General features: G+C 42.4%; 1 protein-coding gene across 16 annotated transcripts in view; it reads left to right on the plus strand.

The window, feature by feature from the left end:
- Window positions 1-24,069, plus strand: part of DYNC1I1 (dynein cytoplasmic 1 intermediate chain 1) — a 221,145-nt gene that overhangs the window by 193,235 nt on the left and 3,841 nt on the right. The gene's annotated exons all lie outside the window — the stretch shown is intronic.

Genomic DNA, 24,069 nt, shown 5'->3' on the forward strand with positions numbered 1-24,069 from the left:
AAAAGCAAGGAAGCATTTATTAATTTAGTGGTGTAATCGGTTGATTCAAGGTGCAGCTCTGCCCTTTTTATATCAGAGGGATTTTTACTGTTGACTTTCCTGAGATGCATAGTGTAGCTACACATTTGAGCTATGGATGCTGAGCTAAGTTTCAAGAGAGGCCCCCTAAGGATGTTCATTAACGTTGAATTGTTTGCAAAAAGGTCTTTAGATATGCCAGTTCAAGAAATGTGGAAAATGTTAGCATTTTCATTTATTCATATTTCTAATAGTAAGGAGTAGTTAATAACTCTGGCCGTATCCTGTAGTTTAAAATGCATACCAGAAGGGCAATCTAGTATGCACCCATCTGCTCTTGCAGGCTCCCCATTGTTTAGTTTCAAGATTGACCATATGACAAGTGGCCTGACCAATTAGAGGAGATGCTTATTTGATTGTCCTTTCTCTCCACATTTAGCAACGTAATAGTGCCCTATATATTTAGAATACAATGGTTGCAGATTATTTTGAAGGTCTTATATTACTTCTCAACCTGATCCAGGGCAGGCAAAGACTGGGCATAGAAGCAAGCATGGTAAGCATGGTGCCCTCTCACATAACCTGGTAAAATAAGCAGATAGTCTTTAGAAGGGTCTGCTATTTGCTTTTTTTTCTCCATTAAACAGTTAAAACAATTTATTTTAAAAGGACTGCGTATTCAACTGCTGAATCAAGGCCTGTTTCTTTCTCTTAATGTTACTAAAATAGCAAGGCAGTGAGAATAGTGAGTAAAAGTTATTATGATTTCCGGGTATAGTTTTCTAGTTGGATTCCAGTTATATTTCTGGGGCTTAAAGAAAAAAATGCCCCTATTCTGAGCCTCCTTTGGAATCATGGTCTCCTTTGATCATGTCTCCTACTCTACAGAAGACATATTTCTCTTTGAAGGGCTTTCAGGCATCTGCCTGGTCCAAGACTAGTTTACTGATTTAAAAAAAAAACTTTAAAAAGGAGAACAGGATGGACCTTGAAGTTAACCATCAAAATAGTTTATCTCATGATGAAAACATCTGTATATGTACAAGGAGTATATTCAGTTGTTTTACAAGTACTGTACATATCTTTTGTTCTTTCTTTTAGTGGTCAGTTTGAGATGGGATTGATCCTGAATTTAAAAGTGCAACCAGTGTTCACGTTATGTTAAGTGAGGGTGTGCAAATTTGTGGGCTTTTTAAAAACTGCATCTTCCAACTAAAACTGCCTAAGGAGTTCTGGGAGTTGTAGTCCAAAACCACAATTCTGCACACCTCCAGTTTCATATACTGTGTGATGTGAATGCTTTTGTATTATACTTTTCTAAAGTTGGCTGTTGTTCCAGTATGAGACTCTCTGGATTGTGTCCACATTTAGCTGAGCTGTATGCAAATGAAGCTTTTGAACTTAAGTAAGTTATGCCTAATGTAAATCTTATTGATTTCAGGTAGGACTAAATGGATCCCAACTCATGCACCACAATGAACTGTATAGTAGCTTGTTGGGGCATATAAACGTTTGCATCAATATCTACACTGTGGGTAGTTATTGAAACACACATGCTTTCGATCAGTATGATAGCGTCTTACAATGTACATGATTGTAATAGCCCATACCACGAACCTCTAGGGTAGGTCAGCATTATTACTCTCAGCTTGCAAATGGATGCTGAGACTGAGAGAGAATGTCTCGCTTAAGGCCTCCCTACAGAGTTCATAGCGGTGGCAAGATTTGTACTCAGGACTTCCTGGTTTATAGCTCAGTATCTTGGCACCTCTATTACACTGGCGCTCATGGGCAGCTTTCATTTTGTAACCTTTCCTGTAGGTAAAGAATGAATCTGTCCATGATATAGTTGCCTAAATGAGTACATTGAGTATTGGGGTAAGAAAATCTGAAACCGTTGAATGGCAGAAACCTGTAGGGTGAAGAGTAGATGTAATGGAAATTAGCAGGCTGAATGCCTTGTGTTGCGAGGCTATTCTGAATTCCCCCCTACTTCATACTAAAATCTGACTAAATTGAAGTCAGTATGGTGTGCGCTTGATGGAATGTGCCTCTTTGTGGCTGAATGCACAAAGCATAAAAGGTAGCGTCTGCATTACAATTCTTGGAACAGTTAAGGGTGACTGGTGGAGCAATCAGCTTTTATAGACAGAATTTGTTTTTTGTCATTATATGTGATAGGATACTGGGATCTCCATCTCGCCACAGTAGGAAAACATTATAGAACATATACAGATTTAGCTTTAACTCACACAAAGTGATTTTATGGCCCATAGCAAAATTGCTTGAGCATGACGCATATTTTTTGGCTGGCGTGTGCTTTTGCGGGAGTCGCTTTTGCTTGCAAATGACTGCAGAAACATCTTGCTATATCGTTATCATAATTGCTAAACTGTCTAAAATCATTACACTCAAATTCCTGCCACAGCGCTGGCAGGACACTTGTTTTATTTATTTATTATTTGAGCATTTTGTGTGCATATATGTGTTCCGAGGGATGAAAAAATCTCTTCCTGAGTGACAGTATCACTAGAAATACCTGAATTGACAATATAGTCTGCACTTGCCTATTGTCTGACAATATAGTCTGCACTTGCCTATTGTCTGACAATATAGTCTGCACTTGCCTATTGACAGACTATAGAGACATCTCTTGGACATACAACACTTTTTGAGGCCCTTGGAGTATTTTTTTTTTATCCTCTCCAAATTAGCCATAAAAATAGATTTTCATTTCTTGGCTTTTAATTTCATGCCCCTCCCAATACACACATCAGAAGCAGAAGTGTTAGTCTTATCAAAAGAAAATGCAGAGGGAAGATTTTAGTCCAGAATAAAAAATGGATTTCAGGTGATATAGAGCCATTGATATAAGTGCATTACATTTCATGTCTTTGTTGAGTTAGCTCATTTGAAGACTGGATTGTTACATGAGGCGTGGCCAGCTCTAGCTACTTAGCCATGCCCAATGAATGTCATGCCAGCCCCTAATTCGTCATGCCCAATCTTTTGGTCACATTTTTCCTCAGACCAGGACTGGCTTACACCATTAGGCAGAGTGAGGTGGTTACTTTGTGTTGAAGAAGGGCAGCAAATAATTGCTGAATTTGTGGTTCTTTGGGTGGGGGGGTTGCATGTGTGCATGTGTTTTCTTTTGTTTTTTGCTTTGTGTGCCAAAATAATTCGACTCATGACATGCTAGAGACCATGAATTAAATGAGTGGAGGCCATTTATCCCCCTTTATCTCAAGAAGCAATATATCTCGGACTTAGCTATACCACATGTCCTTAACTATGGAGTGGTTGCATGTTCTAAGGTATCTGCAAACTTATCTGGAGGCAGAGACAGCATTGTGATTATCCGGAGTGAAGTAACTGCCTCAGGCAGAAGATTCATGAAAGGGCAGAAAAAAAAGTGAATTATTTCATTCATCATGATTGGAACACTGGACACTTGGGACTCTAGACGCTGTTCCAAGACCTTTATTCAGAGCACATTACCATAGTCTCTCAAGACTGAAGGATGCCTGCATGATTGTATTTTACGGTCTTTTCCTTTCCCCATAGCTGAGTAGGTCAATGGTTTAGATCACTGGTTCTTAACCTTGAGTTACTCAGGAGTTTTGGACTGCAACTCCCAGAAGCCTTCACCACCAGCTGTGCTGACTGGGGTTTCTGAGAGTTGCAGTTCGAAAGCATCCAAGTAACAAAGGTTAAGAACCACTGGTTTAGATAACTATCCGAGGAGCCACATGTTGGGAGTTTGATTCCTCACTTTGCGTCCTGTGAGAAGAGCCAGTCTGTGTGGCTTTGGGCATGCTGCACAGTTCCAGAGTGCCCCAGAAGAAGGGAATGGCAAAACAACTTCTGAGTATTTTGTACCTGGAAAACCTGAAAAGAGTAATCATAAGTCAGAATTGACTTGACGGCACATTATTATTATTATTTTATTGTTCCTTTTCCCACACTCCATTCTGTAAGTGCGTACAGCTGCCTTTCCCAGCCAGATGCCAACCAATTTGTTTGAAACAAACCCCATCGCCTGTAGCCCCCATGTCCATTGGCTATAGTAGCTGGGTTGGTAGTCAGGCTTGCACTGTGTTGAGGAAAGCTGATCTACAGTGTGCCACAAACAAAGAAAAAGAGCAAATAAAGGACAGGTCATACAACTATTGGCGTCCTCTTGAGATCATTTCCCGGAACATGGAGGTTTGTGTTCTGGACAGTATTATCTGGTGCCCTTTGGATGAGATTACTCATCATCTCCACATGAGATGACTGCACTTCCATTGAGCTTCAGTTTGACATTAAAAAAAATCAACAACAGTCTGAATGTGAGGATAAGCAAAAGTCCCCTCTTTTTTTGCAAGGCATCTGTCCATTTGCTTCTGGGCACTCATTTTGTGTCACAATAAATAGAACAGACGTGAGCAAATTGTACAGCCCATGGCTTGTGAGTTTAAAATAACATTAATATTTTCATTTTCTGATAAAGTTGTCATGCAGCATCTACTCCTTCTTTTTTAGCTGTTTGATTTCAGCATTGTCTCAGAAAATAACTGAACACATTTATTTTCACAGTCAGGGGTCTATTTTCTCTCCAATGCTTGTACATTCCACCCATTAGCGTGAATGTGAGTTTCACGCGCACGTGACCAAAGGAAGATAGACTGCAGTAATCCATATATATGTCCACATGTAGGATAATGTGAAGGAGCTATTTCTACATCAGTTGCTCATTATTTACTACACATGATGTTCTGGTTCATTCTTAGTGTGTCAGGTTTGCTAAGGAAATTTAAATCAGTTCAAATTTTCTGGAACTGCAGACCAATGATGCTGTTCACAGTGTTAAGACTGTACATACAGTGTGCATATATATATTAACCAACCACTGTGAACATTGTATGCAGAGAAAATGAATTTTAAACTATCCTTAGAGGGTAGTGGTGTTTGCATCATTGAAAGGACCTGGTTTGATAGGTGCATTTCAAGTCCCATTTAAGAGAAAACTTTGTTGCAGAGTAAGTGCTTTTGTGATAATATACATATTTTACTCTGAATGAGTATTTTCCCTAAATCATGGGCTGTTGTCTCCTGGAAATACTCCTTGTGCAATTCCAGTGGAATGGAATTGGATCCATATTCACCCTGCAAACAACTTGCAGGAGACCCAGTCCAACATAGTATGCTTCCTGATGCAAAATGGCAAATCTTCCCACCCAGCAAGCTGCCAGGTCAAAACCAGCCAAGTTATTTTGGCAATGGAAGCAGAAAAATTGCACTAACATCCCATCCCATCACTGACAGTAAGAATATGAGAGCAACAAATTAAGTATCTGGTTGCTCCCCTTTCATGCCTCTCAGAATCTGCTAGCTGAGTTGGCTGCCCCATTCTACCTAATGATTAGGCTGCTGCTGACTTGCCATTACAGAACTTAAATAGTGTTTGAGTAGATAAAATTAAGAGCAGACTTATGACCATCACCTCATTAGAGTCTGAACACACACACACACACACACACACACACAGATGGATGGATGGATGGATGGATGGATGGATGGATGGATGGATGGATGGATGGATGGATGGATGGATGGATGGATGGATGGATGGATGGATGGATGGATGGATGGGATAAGCATGTGCCACCAATTCAATTCTGACTTGTGGTGACTCTTTTCAGAGCTTTCCAGGTAGCAAATACTCCACGGTGGTTTACCATTCTCTTCTTCTGGGGGCACCCTGGGACTGTGCAGCTTGCCCAAGATCACACCAGGCTGGCTCTTCTTGGATGCACATAATAACTAAATCACTCATCCAGCCAACCAGATAGATAGAATGAGTGAGAGAGTAGGAGAGCGAGTGAGTGAGGTTATAATACCTATTAGGAATTCTATTAGATAATTTAGGTTTAGTTTGCAAAGTTACCCTGAGTCACAATTAAAAGTTAAGTTGAAGAGAACTAGGCAAGAAGAATTATTGGGGGCATAATACACATTACAGTGGTGCCTTGCATAGCGAGGTTAATCCGTTCCGGATTAACCTTCGCTATGCTGAAGCATCGCTGAACGGGGCAGGGATTTCCATTGGAACGCATTAAACATTGTTTAATGCGTTCCAAATAGGCCAAATACTCACCGTTCAGCAAAGCTTCAGGATGGCCGGCAGCCATTTTCTCGCCCTGGCCTCGCTTAACGAGGGCACGAAAATGCTGCGCGCGGCCATTTTGGGCCATTTCCCGGCTTCCGGCGGCCATTTTGGCCGCCGAACAGCTGATCGTCGGGGTTCGTTTTGTGAAGATCGGTAAGCGAAACGCTTACCGGTCTTCGCAAAGCGAATTTTTCCCCATTAAAAAAACGTTGAGCGATCGCATTAGCGATCCGAAAAAACGGATCGCTATGCGATTTCATCGTTATACGGTGCGCTCGTTAAGCGAGGCACCACTGTATAATGGATGAGTAGTTCTTCCCTGAGTGCAGGATTTTCTCTCACAAAGTTCTCCTATGAATTGCTGCTATTGCAATTCTGATCCAGATGTGGATCTCTGCATCCACTTTCCATTACTAATAAAATACAGTGGTGCCTCGCTTGACGAGCGAAAACATCATCAAGCGAAATAAAAAAGCCCATTGAAATGCATTGAAAACCGCTCAGTGCATTCCAATGGGCTGAATACCTGCTCGTCAAGCGAAGATCCTCCATAGGGGCAGCCATTTTCAGTGCCTGTAGTGCAAAAAATGCCTCCTAAAAACAGCGGGGAGCTTTTTTGAGCAACCCCGAAGCAGGGAACCAATCGTCGCAAAGTGAAAAAAACCCATTAAAACATCGTTTTGCGACTGCAAAAACATTGTCGTGAAGCGGATTCATTGTTATATGGGGTAATCATTAAGCGGGGCACGACTGTATGTTGGCCAGAATCCTATCAATTAGTTATGCCAGAATTAAGTGCAGTGGTGGGTTGCTGCTTGTTAACAAGTCAGCATCAATATCACTCATTATGTGGCAGTTGCATGAGTTGTTGCATGACAAGAGATATAAGTGGCAACTCATTAACTAGCAGCAATTCACAGCTGCAGTTTACACCACTGGTTCTTAACCTTGGGTTACTCAGGAGTTTTGGACTGCAACTCCCAGAAGCCTGCACCACCAACTGTGCTGGCTGGGGTTTCTGGGAGTTGCAGTTCAAAAACATCTGAATAACAAAGGTTAAGAACCACTGGTTTACACCATAGTGCTTATGCCAGTCTAGCTAATGATTTGGTACGATTCTGGACACTTTGTCATAAATGGATATGTTGAGGTTAATATCAGTTGCAGTCAAGAGATTACTAATCCAGAATCCTAGTCATAGAAGAGTAATAGAAGAGCTGCTGCATTTTTCTTAAGATTAGCTTTGTGTAGTGATTGTTTCAGAAAAGATGTGAGCTGGATTTTCTCCCTCTTCCTGCAAATTTAGAGAAACATAGCTCTATCCAGTGCATGGAGGGGGTAGAAGCCATGTAGGCAAGAATTCTTTAATGAAAAAAAATATGCCCAGGTTTGAAAAATCAGTCAATTTAATTACTGTGTTTTATGAAGGCTATCACCCGTTGCTGATTACTTGAGTGATAAAATCTTTAGCTTTGGTAGCCTCTGTAGGGGGTAAGCTTGCGTAAGTAGAGCAAAGTCCAGTAATTATCACCCTAAATCCGTGTGTTTCTCATTATAATATTCATTACTTTAGGTTACCTTGAGATTCTTCAGACTTTCAGCCTACAACATACATGTATATATCAATGGGAGCAAAAAGCTGTGTGTTTTCAGCTAAACTTTAAAGAAATGTTGGGAATGATGCTGATTTACGGTAAATAGTTAAAATAGGGCTCCCTGCCCATTTTTGTGACCCTTGTTGTTGCAGTGTTGCAATTCAGCAGCATGCCAGAGGCATCCCCTCTCCGCAGTTCCACTTTAAAACAAGGCATATGGGTCACACATTATTTTTCAAGCTGAATTGCATTTCTAGGAGCTTTCCAGAATTTCAGTTCAATTTAAAAACATCCCTGTCCCGAGGCTATCCACCAGACACTTAAAATGTAAGTCGTTATAATGATTTAAAACACATTACACATTCTTCAGTCCAGAGATGTGATGACATTGTGATCTACATGTCTATAGTTTTCAGGCTATATCTGCCCTGTTGTAGTTACTGCCTAGATCTCTCCCTGTGGTTTTTTTTTTAACCAGCTGTCTGTGTTGCAGATAGTGTCTGGTCTGGCTTGTATCATGGGCTGGTAGGTAAGACCCCAGTTCCCCTAGTCTTCCAGCAGCTACTGTTTATAATATGCTTACCGGTCCTCCCACTGGTTCAGGTGAGCTGGCAAGTACGAACAGTTGTCAGGAGTAGCAACCACTCCTGATGACTTTACTCCCTTCCCATAGGAAGCATAGATGGCTTACTCTCCCATGGATATTCCTCTGAGTAAATGAGGAAGAGTCACAACAAAAGAGGGAAATGATCTACTGTCATTAAGTGGAAGGTATCTTCACAGCATTTTCTCCCTTCTCCAAATGTGGACTTAGTGTATTTTAATTACTTGAATTTATAACACACCTTTCCTCCAATAAGTGGGCTGTCAGTGAGCTCAGAGTAGGACATTGCTTTCTTCCTCTCCTTTTTAGAGAGAGAGAGATCGAGAGATCACTTCTGGCTCAAGATTGCGCAGTGACTGAATGAAGCAACTAGAAGCTGGATTTCTCCTTAGTCCCAGTCAAACACACTGACCACTGCACCACATTAGCTTGTACACAGTTAACACTGGCTAGCAGAGTTGTAATGAATACAACAACATCTTCAGTTAGAAGTCCTTGTGTGACTGTAAGGGCAACCTACAAGTGTCTGGGTAACAAATATAATTGGTTCTGAACCTACAAGTGACTGATAAAATAATAACATGATTTCCATGGTCTATTCCCCTTCCTCTTTCCTCTCCCAGCCTCCAGAAAAGAAGAGAAAATGGTCAAGAAAGAGGTCTCTGGACTCCGTTTCTTTCCTTATACCCCAGAGCGCCCATGGGTCCCATTTCCCAATAGATTATCATCTGTTTGATGAAAGACTGACTCAGGACATTCCTGCGGTTGAAGGTGTTTATTCTTCTAAAGGCTGGTGTGCTCCAAAGCTAGTTAAAAGATAAAAGCTGAGCTGCTGTTGAACATGGGCAGAGTGAAAACTCAAATGGTACAGTAATGCGGAATTACCCCTGCTTCTGATTGGCCCTGTGGTAATAGCCCCATGGCTGCCATGTGTATATTGAGGTCCCAGATGCCACTCAGTAGCATCTCTGCTGCAATCTGTTGTGTAAGTAGGTTCACTCAAAAGGGTCCTTGCCAAAGAACTCTTAAAAGGCAGGAACAGCTTGACTTTCAGTTGCCCATCAGCAGTTGACACCTAGACAGCAAACGGAGCTGGCACGCAGACACGCTGACTGCATTACCGCCACGTTTTTGTTTGAATTACAGTAGTAATTTCAGAGGTTGCACCTATCTGTATCAGTTAGCACAGGCAAATTTTATCAGCATATGCAGTTTCCTACCAAACCCATACCTTTTTGTCCTCTTTCTGGTAATAACAGGTTCTGTGTTTTTGCACAAGTGGCCAGCTGGCCGCCGACCCATCCCTGCCTGTAGTCCCAGTTTGTAGGAGAAGAGAGGACACGTTTTTCATACAGACTTTAGAATCTGTTAAGAGAACTACCACTTCCATAAAGAAACATCTCTCAAGGACAAAAGGGGAAAGCTGTCCATAGAAAACTGACTATACTTTTTTAAAACAGTTTTTTAAAAAGTGGAATGTTTCAAATAATAGTTTCGAAATATAGTAGTGTCTTAATGAAGAACAATGGAAAAGCGCACTTACAGTAACAAATTAGCTTGTAGGAAAAGTAAATCTGTTTCCCTGAATGCACTTCCTAATTTTTTTATAAACAAAGTAAAAACAGCTTGACTAGGAAATTGTTACAGCTATTTGCCTCTACTACAGGGAATTGAATGAGAAAAAAATGGTCAGTGCCAAATTTGGGTTAAAGCTATATTACATTAATGTAATGGTGTGGTGGTTTGCAGAATTCAGCTGAACAGACGTGCTCTCTTTCTTATGAGTGCTGGCATATGTTTTCTGGAGAAATATCTTCCGAAACAAGAATTAGTTTGTATAATTAATCATCTTTATGATTCTTCTGTGGTTTGAGCTTGTCACTTCCAATCGTAACCTTGGTTGTGACGAAGGACTTAATTATGGTGTTAAAAAAGATTTTTTTTAATGGTTGGTAAAGTTGTGTGTAGTTATAAACGCATAGAGCTATGGAATGTACGTCTTGATAAGGAGTTGGCTAGCCTAAAATTGCAGCATGTTATAGACGAGTTCAGGACATTAATTTGCTCCGTAGAAAAGCGGAAACTACATATTTGAACTACAATTTTATGGTATTTGCAGGCGTTTTGGCTGTGATCCAACAGACCGCAAGTATGCAGGTTTGGTGGCTTTTAAAACAAGCAAGAGATCCACGCATTCCTTCTGTGAGGCACAGCAATCCTTGTCTTTCCATTGCAGGCGGTAGGAGTGGTGGGCCATGATGGCACTTTTAGCCTGCTGAGCTTTTGCACACAAAATCACATGCTTTTAAAATAAAATAAAATAAAATAAAGCTACCTCATATTAGATTGGCTAGAAAATCAGTGAAATAAAACTATGAATGCAATATAAAATATAATCTCTAATGATCAAAAAAAGCTTAAAAACCAGTTACAGCTAGAATGAGATAAAAATGTATTTAATATAAAAAGGTGCACATTAAACAATTGAAATATCACCATTCGGGCAGAAGAAGCCAAAAAGCAGTATCAGTAATAACACCACATAAACATTATAGGCAGTTATCATGTCTATATGACGTTATTAGAAACAATAAATCAGTTACAAGACTTGTACAGGTACAATGCAAGTTCTTAGTAAATATCTAATCCACACTTTCCCTTCATGTATTCCATATAATTGTAGCTTTATCAGCATAAGACCACATAGTTTCACAGCTTAACTTTAATCTATGGGATGATATTAGGAAAAGGAGTCATTCATTTTTTTAACATGTCAAAAACAATCGTAGTTGGCATTTTGAACCAGTATTGTACATGGGACTGAATTAGGACCAATCGCTTAAGATATTCGTGGTAGAGTAAAAGGAAAAAAAACACACACATGGATTTAAAGTTCTAGAAAACACATATAGGATAAAGCAAAATAAAACCTAGACTTGGAATACTTGAGTATGGGAGCCTCCAGAACTAGCTTCTAAGTGTGCTTGGATGCTGATAGATGTCAAGTAGACAACCTCTTGATTATCCATTGCAGACAAGGAGAACAAAGAATCTGTTCCTTGAACAAAGAGGAAATGACCAAAGGAAGAAATGATCCACGAACAGTTGTCTAAAAAGGTCAACATTAGACAAGATACCCTAGTCTATTCATCGTCGTTTAGTCATGTCCGACACTTTGTGACCCCATGGACCAGAGCATGACAGGCCCTCTTATCTTCCACTGCCTCCCAGAGTTGGGTCAAATTCATGTTGGTTGCTTTGATGACACTGTCCAACCACCTCATCCTCTGTCGTCCCCTTCTCCTCTTGCCTTCACAGTTTCCCAGCATTAGTGTCTTTTACAGGGAGTCTTCCTCTTCTCATGAGATGGCCAAACTATTGGAGCCTCAGCTTCAGGATCTGTCCTTCCAGTGAGCACTCAGGTTTAATTTCCTTCAGAATGGATAGGTTTGTTCTCCTATATTTTGTTGGTACCACCCCACGCCGATTACTTTAGATCAGTGCTTACCAACCTTGAATCCCCAGATGTTTTTGGACTAAAACTCCCAGAAGCCTTCACCACTGGCTGTGCTGGCCAGGATTTCTGGGAGTTGTCATCCAAGAACATCTGGAGACCCAAGGTTGGGAACCACTGCTTTAGCTGAAGTATTGATTGCTTCACTCAATTATCAAGAAAAGTCCCATGTTCAGTCCCTAGTATCTCCGGCTGCCGGTCTCTATAGGCAATACTGAATTACATTGGACGGTGGTCTAACTCCATGTTAAGGCAGGTTCCTGAATTTTCCTGAATGAATAACGGAATTAGAGTTCAGCAATGTATGGAAGAGAACAGGCTGTCCATTCTGTCAACGTGGAATACATATGTAAGGACTACATATTGGTCATTTCCTTCAGACCTGACTTTTTGTACATTTTATCCATACCAGGTGTGAGAAATGTATGTTTCTCCGTGTACCATTGAACTACAGCTCTCTTCATCTCTCAACACTCACTCTGCGAATGAACTGCAATTGGGAATTATGCAGAAGTTGCTGGCCAGAGCACATGATCTTTACTCACCAATAAATACACACAGAGAGAGACACGTTACCCCGCCCTCTCTCAGGATGATGGAATCTGGAATAGTAGGGCTCTTCCCCCCCCCCGTCCCATTTGTTCTGGCTCCCCTTCCAGTCGATTTCAGACAGCAGATTGGTTGTGCAAGCGGATCCCTTTGTCAGCAGACCTTTGAAATCTGCTGGCAAAAGGACATTTCTGCTGGCAGGTTATGTTGCAGAGTTTTGAATTTTTGGTAAAATTTTTCGTGCTATGCAGTAGAAATACAGAGACTCACAGAGGAGAATAGCTACAAGTTATCCAGATAGTCCACCCCTTTCTCATTAACTAGCACTTAAATCTCAGTAACTCACTCTGAGATATTTGTAGAAGAAAGAATTTTAAAAAGTTTCATTATTTACAGTTGCAAACAAATCAACAACAAACAAATTGACAGCACTGATTCCAACAGACTAAAGAGGAGAAAAAGAACACTAAGCAGACAGGCGGGGCTCTCTTTGAATTCAGAGATGGGAGGGAACAATTGGTTAGTGCTGTGTAGATTGACAGTCACTCCGGCTCAAAAAAGTCTCTTCTAGTCGCTCAACCCACAGGCAGCATGTGAAGTTGTTAAAACTTCAACAGGTTTGCGCCTAATCCTAACCTGAGGCAGCTGACCCATCTTCATGCTAAACATTATACCACCCCTTACCTAGAGTAAGTTCAACATTTCAGTTTTAGAGGTACAGTACTTAGATGGGCACCTTAAACAATTAACTTTTCTTCCATAAATCTGCATGACTCCAGAAAACCCCACGTACAGTATATGTGCTAGTGGTTCTTTCTGTCACCAGCACAACAGCCGTGGCCTATAAAGACTGGCCTTGAACAGGGCTGAGACATAGTTCACAGCAGAGGTTAATCAAGATGAAAACCCGCAAATGAACTTTTCGGGAGGGGTGGTGGTGGTGTGTACAGTTCCTATGATACCTGCTGTGCATTGAGCAGAGACAGTCTTTAGCCCGCCTGTGGTATCCCACCCCGTCAGTTAAGCACACCAATGTATATACAACGTTGATTAAAATCATCTGCATGCAGTTTTCTGGCTTCAGCCTCTTTGCCCGTGGTTTCATCCATTGTTAGCACTGATGCTAGGTTCTCTGAAGAGTGAAGCACAGTGGTGCTCTAGCTATGCGGAAAAGGGTGCCTTTGGTTACTTTGGTGGCCTTTTCCCTTCCTTATTACCTCCCACTTTGTTTCCAGCCCTGTGTGTGGCATTGGGAGTTGCCTGGAAAAATACAGACTTTTTTTCAGACTATATATAAAGAAAAATAATGAAGGAGTTTTGATACTACCGCAGGATCAAAGCCAGAATAGGTGAACATATATATAACAGCACATGTTTGCCCGTATGGAGTTAGCAGCAAAATATCTTCCCTGGCCTCTGTCAAATAGGAATAGATTCCATAGGGAAAATAAAAATTGTGTGGATTTGGAATAAGGAGAGCTCTGGTTTGCAGTAGTTGTTCTGTGTGATTTTGAAAGGATTAGGCCCAGTGTGGCAGTTAAGACCATGGAAGGGGAAAATAATTGTATGTAGCATTTATTCTTCTGTCAGTGTTAAGCATTTTCCTATAATTTCATAAATGTATCCATGCAGAAATATATGTGTTTAAGTGAATGATCAAACAAAATGATGCTATTTAATGTAACATCTCAGCTTCCCACATTCCTTGTAATCTTAATTATAGCAATGAAGTCAAAAGGTTTAGCTAAACAATCGGAAACCCATCTGTTTGGTCACTCCCTTATTTTGCAAATGTTATAATGTTTAATAGCATCCTTCCTGCCTTTGTGCAGAATCTTGACTTGCAAAATGGTTTGCAACAAATCCCTTTCCAGTCTTGAGTGTATTTCTTGGAGCATCTGTGAGGAGAGTGTAAGGATGACCGAAAGTGTGTTTAGAGTAAATGGTTAATAGCTAATGTTATCCTGAGATAGGATTTTTCTGAAACGATGCTGCTAAATTGAAAGATTACAAGGGTGCTGATAAACCACATTTGGCCTTTATTTTAAAGCCCCGTCTTAGTCATTATAACCGATTTACTTGGCTGATGCTTTTGGAAGAACCCAACTAAAATTAACCTGAATTCTTCATTAACCAGCTTTTCAACTCTTTTTAACTAGCTCCCTTGGAGCCAAACATAATTTGGGACAAAATGTATAAAAATGGGAACATGGGGATGGGAATTTCTATAAAACCACATTCCTGATTTCAAATAAAGGCTTCTTTCATTGGAGATAGGAAGGGTGGCGGGGGGGGGGGAGAGAGTGAAATACAGTAGATGTGAAACGGTGCAGCTCAAAGTCATTTTTTTCTCTCTGAAATGGGAAATCAGAATGGCACTTCTCATATGTTCATTTTTGTAAAATGGCATATAGATAGGTTGAAGATTAGACAATGGCATATCCCTTCTGAGGCAATGGACTTCATGACGAGAACAGCCTGTATAGAAGATTAACAGTTCAGGCTAGAATAGTTTCTCACTTGAGCATAGTGATCCTAAGGACTTGGCAGCAGGAAGAAATGTCATCAAGACTCAGCACTTCATCCAGAGTTCCCTTGGCTCATTGCAATCTGGCAGAGTTCACTTTTACTCCTCCCCCCCCCCGGCTTCATAAAATAAAAACCTTTCTGCTTCCATTAAAGCCAGTGGAAGTTTCCTGGGCTGTCGTCATTTCTCAGACTGTCCAGAGGGTTGTTAGTTGAACAGAGCGTGGGTATGATCTTGTAGGTCTAGATATCTCAGCCTCTAAAATTGCCCCAGTTCAGGTTCTCTTGTAGGTGGTACCTCATTTGAATTCCCGGAGAGCATAGGATTGTTTCCTTACATTTGTAGTTCACACCATCTTTTGATCTAAATTACCTATTGGAAGGATCAACTAGATTTTACACCCCCATAAGTAGGACTCATAGCTGCACTAACATAAGCAGAACTGATCAATTTAAATCCAACACATCATTTAGCAAGATAATGGTCGTTTTAGGAATTATGTAAAAGCAGGAGGCAGATGTGCAGAAAGTGTCAGTAAAATGAATGCAGTTACATGACTCCTGTCAGCAATACCTGATCTTAAAGTGAACCACTGTGCTGAATGCTGCTTTCGTAAGGAACCCAGAAAAATACTTCCACCATAAACAGCATTTCAGCCAGCTGCACGAAATATTGAAAGCCTCAAACATGGACTGGAAGTCACCCTTGACTGGAGGGAAAGAGAAATTGTTGTCATAGCTGAAGCCATGCCAAAGAGATTCAGTGGATAACATTTTTGTCACAGCAATAAAGCCAGTTGCCCAAAATTTAGAAAGGCATATGGTGCTGGGAGTTTGATTCCCTACTGTGCCTCCTATGAGTAGAGCCGGCAAGCTGCACAGTCTCGTGGCACCCCCCAAAAGAAGGGAATGGTAAACCACTTCCGAATACAGTGGTGCCTCGACTTAAGACCACCCCGACATATGACCGTTTTGAGTTGCGACCAGCTCTGGCTGCAAAATTTTGCTTCACAGCTGGAGCTTCGAGTTGCGATCAAAAGAGGCAGGGGAAAAAGGCGAGGAATTCAAATTAGAGGGCTAACCGTTGGTCGGCAAAGAGCTTCTTTGTAGCTCTTTCGCCCCAACGGTTAGAGTGTGTGTGTTGGAAGAGGCTTTGGACTGCTTGGTGCTGCTTTCTGATTCTGAGTAAGTACATTGTTTTTATGCTGTTTTTTTTTTTTGTGTGTGTGTGTGTGTGTGTGTGTGTGTGTGTGTGTGTGTGTGTGTGTGTGTGTGTGTGTGTGTGTGTGTGTGTGTGTGTGTGTGTGTGTGTGTGTTTTGGTGTGTTTATTTTTTCAGCCCTAGTACCTTCCGATGGGGCTTGCTGTGTGCTTTATTTTTTATAAGCCCCAGCGCCTTCTGATGGGGCTTGCTGTGTGGTTTATTTTTTATTTGTTTGTTTTTTGCCAGAACAGATTAATCACATTCCAATGCATTTGAATGGGAAATGGTGCCTCGACTTATCACCATTTCGAGTTATGCCCATCTTCTGGAATTGATTATGGTCATAAGTCGAGGCACCACTGTATTCTGTACTGCAAAGGGTTGCCATAAGTCAGAATTCAGTGCCTGATTATTGCTGTTATTATTGATCTGCATCCTTTTTTGAAGATACTCAAATCTGCTTCCTGCACATCATTAGAGACTTAGCACAGGGGCAGACTTGGCAAATGCTTTGATGTAGACACAGAATTAATATGTCTATATCATTGAAATGATTATTTTTCTTGGGTCGAGCAGTCCTACATTTGTCCAGTTCAGCCTTCCAACCCCTGGCTGTAGGGTAGCAATGGTGCGGAACATACACGTCAACACACGCACAAAGCAATAGGTTGAGGGAAAGGTGATTTAAATGTATATGGTTATTTATCACACGCACACACTGAGTACTGTTTTAATTGTGCCAGTTTATACATTGTTAAAGTCCTTATTTAATGGATATTGAGAGGAGTATGGTGGATAGTGACAAACTAGGACTCAGGAGACCTTGGTTTGAATCTCCATTCAGCCACTGGGGGTGTGGAACTGCCAAAGCCACTCCCTGAATATTTCACTTACCTTGAAAGCCCCATTAGGGTCGCTCTGAGTCACTTGTGACTTGATAACACATGACCCATAATTTGTATGCTGTTAAAGTCTCTGTTTATTACAGGCCCTATTTAACACAGGTCGTGTGTTTCCAAACTTTTCAATTTAAAAAAATCTCAGTTTTTGTCTGAGGTTGTACTGTATTGTTAAATTGGTATTCATGCGAGCCACTACCAAAGAATATTGCTCTTTCGGGAGGTTCATGTCACTTTGCTGTGCAGGATTATCATGTAGGGATGGGTGTATGCTTAATTTCTATTGCGCATGCACACCCACATGAACACTGATGCACGTATACGCAGTGTCCCATTGAATACTGCTGGATTCATTCCAAAGTTGGTTGGTACAGAGGGAAAGGTCAGCTTCTCAGTTCTCATACAGCCACTGTATATTTTGAGCTGTTGATAACATACATGCCTCCTTTTTGCATTTAAATTTGTGCAGGGCGAGCCATTGCTGCATCGATTTAATGTTACAGAATGTGGGCGACATATAAAGTGGTTCATGGTGTAAGAACAAAGAGGGGGGCACTTTGTCATGTGTTCTGATTCACTCCAATACATCTACCCTATTTTTCATCTGTAAAATTTGCCTAGCATCTTTTTACACCCACCCCTAGTTTGCATTGTTTCTAGTCAAGTTGCAACCTGTGGACAAGGGGCTGCGTAGGCAGTTTTCTATTCCAGCATACTGTACTTAGGTGTCTTAATATTGCTTTAAGTGTTGTGGTAGTTGGAGAAGTTCACAACCACGTGCCAATTTCTGTTTTTAAATGTATCCCTGAATGTTTCTGAAGCAAGTTGAGGCTGAGTGGCATTTGATGCGGATGTGGCAAGAGCCATCTGTAGATCAGGCCTGTGGATAAAAAGGAGTACTTTTCCTACCTCTGAAGTCAGATACTGTACCTGCTTCAAACACACATGTTCTTTGCTTCACTCTGTGGCTTCTCAAGATAGAACTGGTAAAAAAAATATCTCTATCTAAAACCCCTGTAAAGCTTCTGTCAGTCTGTCACATTTCCTCATATGGGTCCAGCTTCTAGAAAAAGGGATCTTGCTAAGCTGAAACAGTGATTAGGTGAAAGTGAGTTGATTTTGAGGATGGGCAGGGTATACTCTTTTTTCTGTTTGTCTGTCTGTTTATTTATTTATTTAGTCAAAGCCTGCAGGGCAGTCCGCATTTCATCAACTGGAATGGATTGCAAGCTTGAAAGAACTTATTTAAGATGGTTCTTTGGCCTCTTATTTCCCTTTTCCAGGTGGGGGGGGCAAGGGGGAGGGAGTATTTCAGCTGGGTTTGTGACTGGACAAGCTCATAGTGGCCATGAGACTTCTGGTACATTACACTGGCAGCACAATTCTCTGCAGCTGTATTCAGAAATAAGGCCCTTTGAATTCAATGTGATTTACTTTTCTGAAGTAGACATAAGATTACAGCTAGAGATGGGGATGAAGCACCAAATTGGCACTTTGTCTTGGTTCATGGGTTGTCAAACTTGATGACCCATGAACCACAAATTGCCCCCCCCCCCAGTGGCCTGATGAACCACAGAGAGCTTTCATCTCTTTCCTCCTCTTCCTATGTCCCCATAGGCATAGGAGGAAAGCCCAAGCCAAGCCATGCCCAAGCCCTGCGCTGGGAGATGGCTTTCATCCCACTTTGATCCCTTCCCTCCTTTTCATATGCTGTGTGGGCATAGGAAGAGGAGGAAAGGGGAACCAAGCCATCTTCCAGCCCCGGGGGGTGGGATTCCCTTCCTTCAGGCTTTAGCAAGCTGCCCAAAGGGAAAATCCCTCTCTGCTTATGTCCCTGAGGAACGGCTGATCTGTGGGGGTATAAGCAGATAAGAAACAAAGGGATGAATATAAAAGGGTTATATTTGTTGCTTTGTATTTGTCAGGGTCTCTGGACCCCAAGAATATGAAGCAACGAATATCTGATGAATCAGGGATATTCGTTCATCCCCATGTCTAATTACAACCTAAGTAGTTTTAATAAATATATTTCGTTATCGTCCCTGCAGCATATTGGTGATTTGCAATCCACAGTGTCTGCTGATTTTTAAATTCCCTCATATGGATTAATGGCAACAAGAAGGCGCCCTTGCCTCCTTCCGCCAGACCTACTGGGATATGTCACACAGTTACACTAAGCTGCCACCAACCATTCCCTTTAATAAGTCACACAGACCAGGGATGGATTTTTAAACAATAAAAAGAATAAGGTTTATTTTAATTACACACACAGGGATAATAAAACAATCAGGTGAATAGGATAAAGTAACGTGGCTTATTCTCACTCATACAAGCATACAGTGTGGTTCACCTAGAACCCTTATTTAAAGCACAGACCCTGAACCTATCAGTTCTGGCTAACCAACAGACACCTGAACCTATCAGGTTGGTACTCTGACACACAGAAGTACCCTGTCTGACACACAGACTCCCACAACAGCTTCTTCTTCCCAGCTGCTGCTTCGTCACAACCCAGTGTCTCTCAGCATCTCACTCAGCATCTCTTAGTGTCTCTCCACACACACTCCACATATATATACAGTACAGCCCCTCCTCCTGATGTCCCGCCTTCCACTCCCCATAGGATGGAACTTTCCCTCCAAACCCATGACAGACAGGTAACATCAGTGCTGTATGTAACACCTCCCCTCTTTATAAGTTGTTTTGTAGGGGGAAAGCTAACGTGCTTTTCACCAAAAAACAACCTGAATAAAATACACAAAAACAGTTATACATACCATATTATACTTACTCATACTTACATTCTAAGTTAACCATAGCAAATAGGCATTTAAACATTTACCATATACATTACATCAATTTACCTTTATTCATACAAACCAAATTCAAAACCAGGTACATTTTACTTTTTGTCACCAACATATTTATATAGTCCATGTTTCTTTCGCCGTCTTCATTCTTCAGGTCTTCTTGATAAGGCGTCAGCAACACAGTTCACTGACCCTCTGACCACCTTCACTTCAAAGTCATAGTCCTGTAGGTTTAAAGCCCACCTCATAAGTTTGCTATTGTGGGTTCTCATTGTCTTTAACCATTGCAATGGTGAATGGTCAGTACACAGAATAAAATGTCTTCCCCAGATGTAAGGCTTGGCCTTCTGGATCGCGTAGACTATGGCCAAACACTCCTTCTCCACGGTTGCCAAATGTCTCTCACCTTTTTGAAGTTTCCTACTCAGGTAGGACACTGGATGCTGGTCACCATTCTCATCCTCCTGGCACAGAACTGCTCCTACCCCGCTGTTAGACGCATCGGTGTAGATGATGAACTCCCGGCCGAAGTCTGGAGCCCGCAGGACTGGATAGTTGATTAGCGCCTCCTTCAACCTCTGGAACGCCGCCTCACAGTCGCTGGTCCACGGGATGCGGTCATCAGCCTTCTTCCTCGTCAGATCGGTCAGCGGAGCCGCAACCTCGCTAAACCTCGGGATGAACTTTCTGTAGTAGCCCACCAACCCAAGAAATGATTTGACTTTTTTCTTGGTGTTGGGTCTAGGCCAATCACGAACAGCTTCTATTTTGGCCTCCAGGGGTTTTATCATTCCTCCCCCTACCATGTGACCCAAGTATTTTATTTCTGGGCTACCCAGCTGACACTTGCTGGCCTTTACTGTTAGCCCTGCTGCACTTAACCTCTGCAGCACTAACTCCAGGTGTATCAGGTGATCTTCCCAGGTATTACTGAAGATCCCTATGTCGTCAATGTAGGCCACTGTAAAGTCACTGAGCCCTGCCAAGGTCTGGTCCATCAGCCTTTGGAATGTGGCTGGTGCATTTCTGAGACCAAAGCTCAGGACTCGAAACTCATAGAGACCAAAAGGGCTGCAAAAGGCAGTCTTTTCTTGATCCCTGGGATCAATTCTTAATTGCCAATATCCCTTTACCAGGTCCAATGATGAGATGAACCGACAACCCCCTATGGTTTCAATCAGGTTGTCTAGCCTGGGCATTGGGTAGGCATCAGGAGTGGTTACACGGTTTAATTTCCTGTAATCGACACAAAACCTAATGCTCCCATCAGGCTTGTCCACAAGGACTATCGGAGAGGACCAAGGACTAGAAGAGGGGACGATTATGTTCTCCCTCAGCATCTCGTCCAGCTCCTTCCGCACCTTGTCCCTATAGGGTCCCGTTACTCGGTATGGGGATACTGCCTGCGGGGGTGCATCCCCTGTGTGGATCCGATGCATCACTCCCTTCACTATCCCCGGCTTGTTGGAAAACACCTGTTGATATTTACTAAGCAGCATTTTTAGTTCTTGCTGCTGGTCTTGGGTGAGTGCAGGACTGATCTTTACCTCCTCTGGGTTGTATTTTACTTCCCCTCTACCCTCCCAGAAGGGTAATTCAGCTTCCTCACTCTCAGCTGCTTTTATCGCAAATAAAACCCTCTGTTCCCCTCTGTAGTAGGGTTTTAGGGCATTCACATGAACCACCCTCCTTGCTTGGTTCTCCTCCTGCTCTATTAGGTAGTTCAGGTCTGACATCTTGGAAATGACCCTATATGGTCCTGCCCATTTGAGCTGCAGTTTATTCTCTCTGCAGGGCCTAAGCCAAAGCACTTCCTCCCCTGGGTCAAAGTGCCTCTCTCTAGCTTTGTGGTCATACCATGTTTTCTGTCTGACCTTCTGAGCTTGCAGGTTTTCTGCTGCCAGCTCCAGATTTCTCTTTAGGTCATTCATCAAGGTGTCTATGTATGTCACAACGTCTTGTGGGTCATCCTGGGTGATCTGCTCCCAATTTTGTTTGATCAAATCAAGGGGCCCTTTCACCCTTCTCCCAAATAAAAGTTCAAACGGACTGAACCTGGTACTGGCTTGTGGCACTGATCGATAAGCAAACAAAAGGGATTGCAGCTTCTGGTCCCAATTGTTTGGATTCTCTGCCAAGTAAGCCCTAATCATGCGCATTAGAGTCCCATTGAACTTCTCAGTTAACCCATTGCTTTCAGGATGATAAGCAGTGGTTTCCTTGTGCTTAATTCCACAGATCTGCCATAAGCGTTTCATGAGCTTTGATGTGAACGATGCGCCCAAATCTGTGATTATCTCTGAGGCAAATCCCATCCTGGACATATACCCCACCAAAGCATCGGCCACTGTGTTAGTTTCAATGTTAGTCAAGGGTATGGCTTCAGGATACCTTGTGGCATGGTCCACAATTGTTAGAATGAACCTGTTCCCCCTCTTTGTGGCCTTGGGCAAAGGTCCCACAATATCCACCCCTATGCATTTGAACGGAGTGTCAATCACAGGCAAAGGGCACAACTTTGCTTTGGTCCTGTCGCGGTTATTCCCCTGCCTTTGACACACATCACATTGTTTACAGAACTCCCTGATCTGCTTCCCTATGTCAGGCCAGTAGAAATTCTGTGTGATTCTCTGCTGTGTTTTGTTCACCCCTAAGTGTGCAGCAAACATGTCAGAGTGACCCCTTTGTAAGATCATGGGGCGATACTTTTCAGGTACCACCAGCTGACTTCTGATCCCATCTCCCCCTTTTGAGATATTCCTCAGGGTTTCTCTATATAAAATCCCCCTTTTCTCCAGAAATCTCACTGGGGTTTCAGGTGTTAGCTGGGCGTCAGTCACCTGTTCAAAACACTTTTGGAGAGTGGCGTCTGCCTTTTGCTCCTGTCCAAATCTGCTGTCTGTGGTTAAGGTTTCCACCACAGCTTCTGAACTCCCCTCTGCTTCCGTCTCTGGCTCATCATTACCCCCCTGAACTGTCCCTGTGGTGGCTTGTGAGCGTGTAATCACTAGCACCCGTTTCACATGTTCAGCCAGGTCATTTCCCACGAGTACGGCTGCTGGCAGAGTCGATGAAATCGCTAGCCGCCAAGCTCCCCTCCAGCCTTGAAAGTTGACAGGTACCTCTGCTACTGGCAGAGAGATTACCTGCCCCTCAATCCCTGCCACCTTCATGCTCTCATTTGGGATTATAAACTCCCTAGGAATAATATCTGGATGGCACAGGGTTACCTGGGAACAAGTGTCCCGCAGCCCCCTATACTGACGGTCAAGTATTCCTACGTCCACTCCTGCTGTCTCAAACAACTGAGAATCTGTTTTTATCAGCAAGCAGCGCTTTACCTCCACAAGAGGACCATTTTCCTCAGCCTGATCAGCAGAGGTAGCTGTTCCAGACTGAGTAGTCATGGCAACAGGCTCCCTCAGTGACACTGAGCCTTGCTCTTTCTGGACACAGAACACAGCTTTTGGCTTGGTCCCACTAGCATTCTGAGGCACCATTCCTTTTAGCTGCTTTAATTTCTCACACTCTGAGATTAGATGACCCTTTCCCTGACAGAAATAACATTTTCTGGTGTATTTTGATTCTCTCTCATCTTGTTTTGGTTTTCCCTCCAAAATCTGAGGTCTTAGTTTCATGTCTGAGGGCTTCCCTTCACCATGGGCCCCTCCCCCTTGCTGGCTTTTCCCTGGTCCCTGAGAGTACTTGCTGTAGGTTTCTTTGGGTTTACCTACAGATTTCCCCTCACCCAAGGGCTTTCTTATTTGGGAAATAAAATCTGCGATCTCTGAGGCTTCTGCCACAGACCTCGGTTTCCTTTCCCTCACTTGGAATTTCAATTCCCCATGCAGGACTGAATAGAACTGTTCCAGTGCTATCAAGTCTTTAAGCTGCTCATAGGTCTCTGTTCCCTCCTGCGATAGCCATTTCTCAAGCAGCCTCACCAATTGGGCCCCCACTTGGGTAAAAGTCTGTTCTGGTTTTTTGGTGAGGGACCTGAATCTTTGTCTTAGCTGCTCTGCATTTATCCCATGTCTGGCAAACACCAGTTTTTTAAACTCTGCAAAATCTTTCATCAGTTCCTCAGGCATCTCGGCATAGACCTCAGCCAGGCTCCCACTGATTAAAGACCGCATGATGGTCATCTTCTCAGTTTCCCTCACTGAGAAGTCCACAAACGCTCTTTCCACTAAGGAA

Source organism: Pogona vitticeps, chromosome 6 (genome assembly GCF_051106095.1).
Source record: "Pogona vitticeps strain Pit_001003342236 chromosome 6, PviZW2.1, whole genome shotgun sequence".
Taxonomy (NCBI): Eukaryota; Metazoa; Chordata; class Lepidosauria; order Squamata; family Agamidae; genus Pogona; species Pogona vitticeps.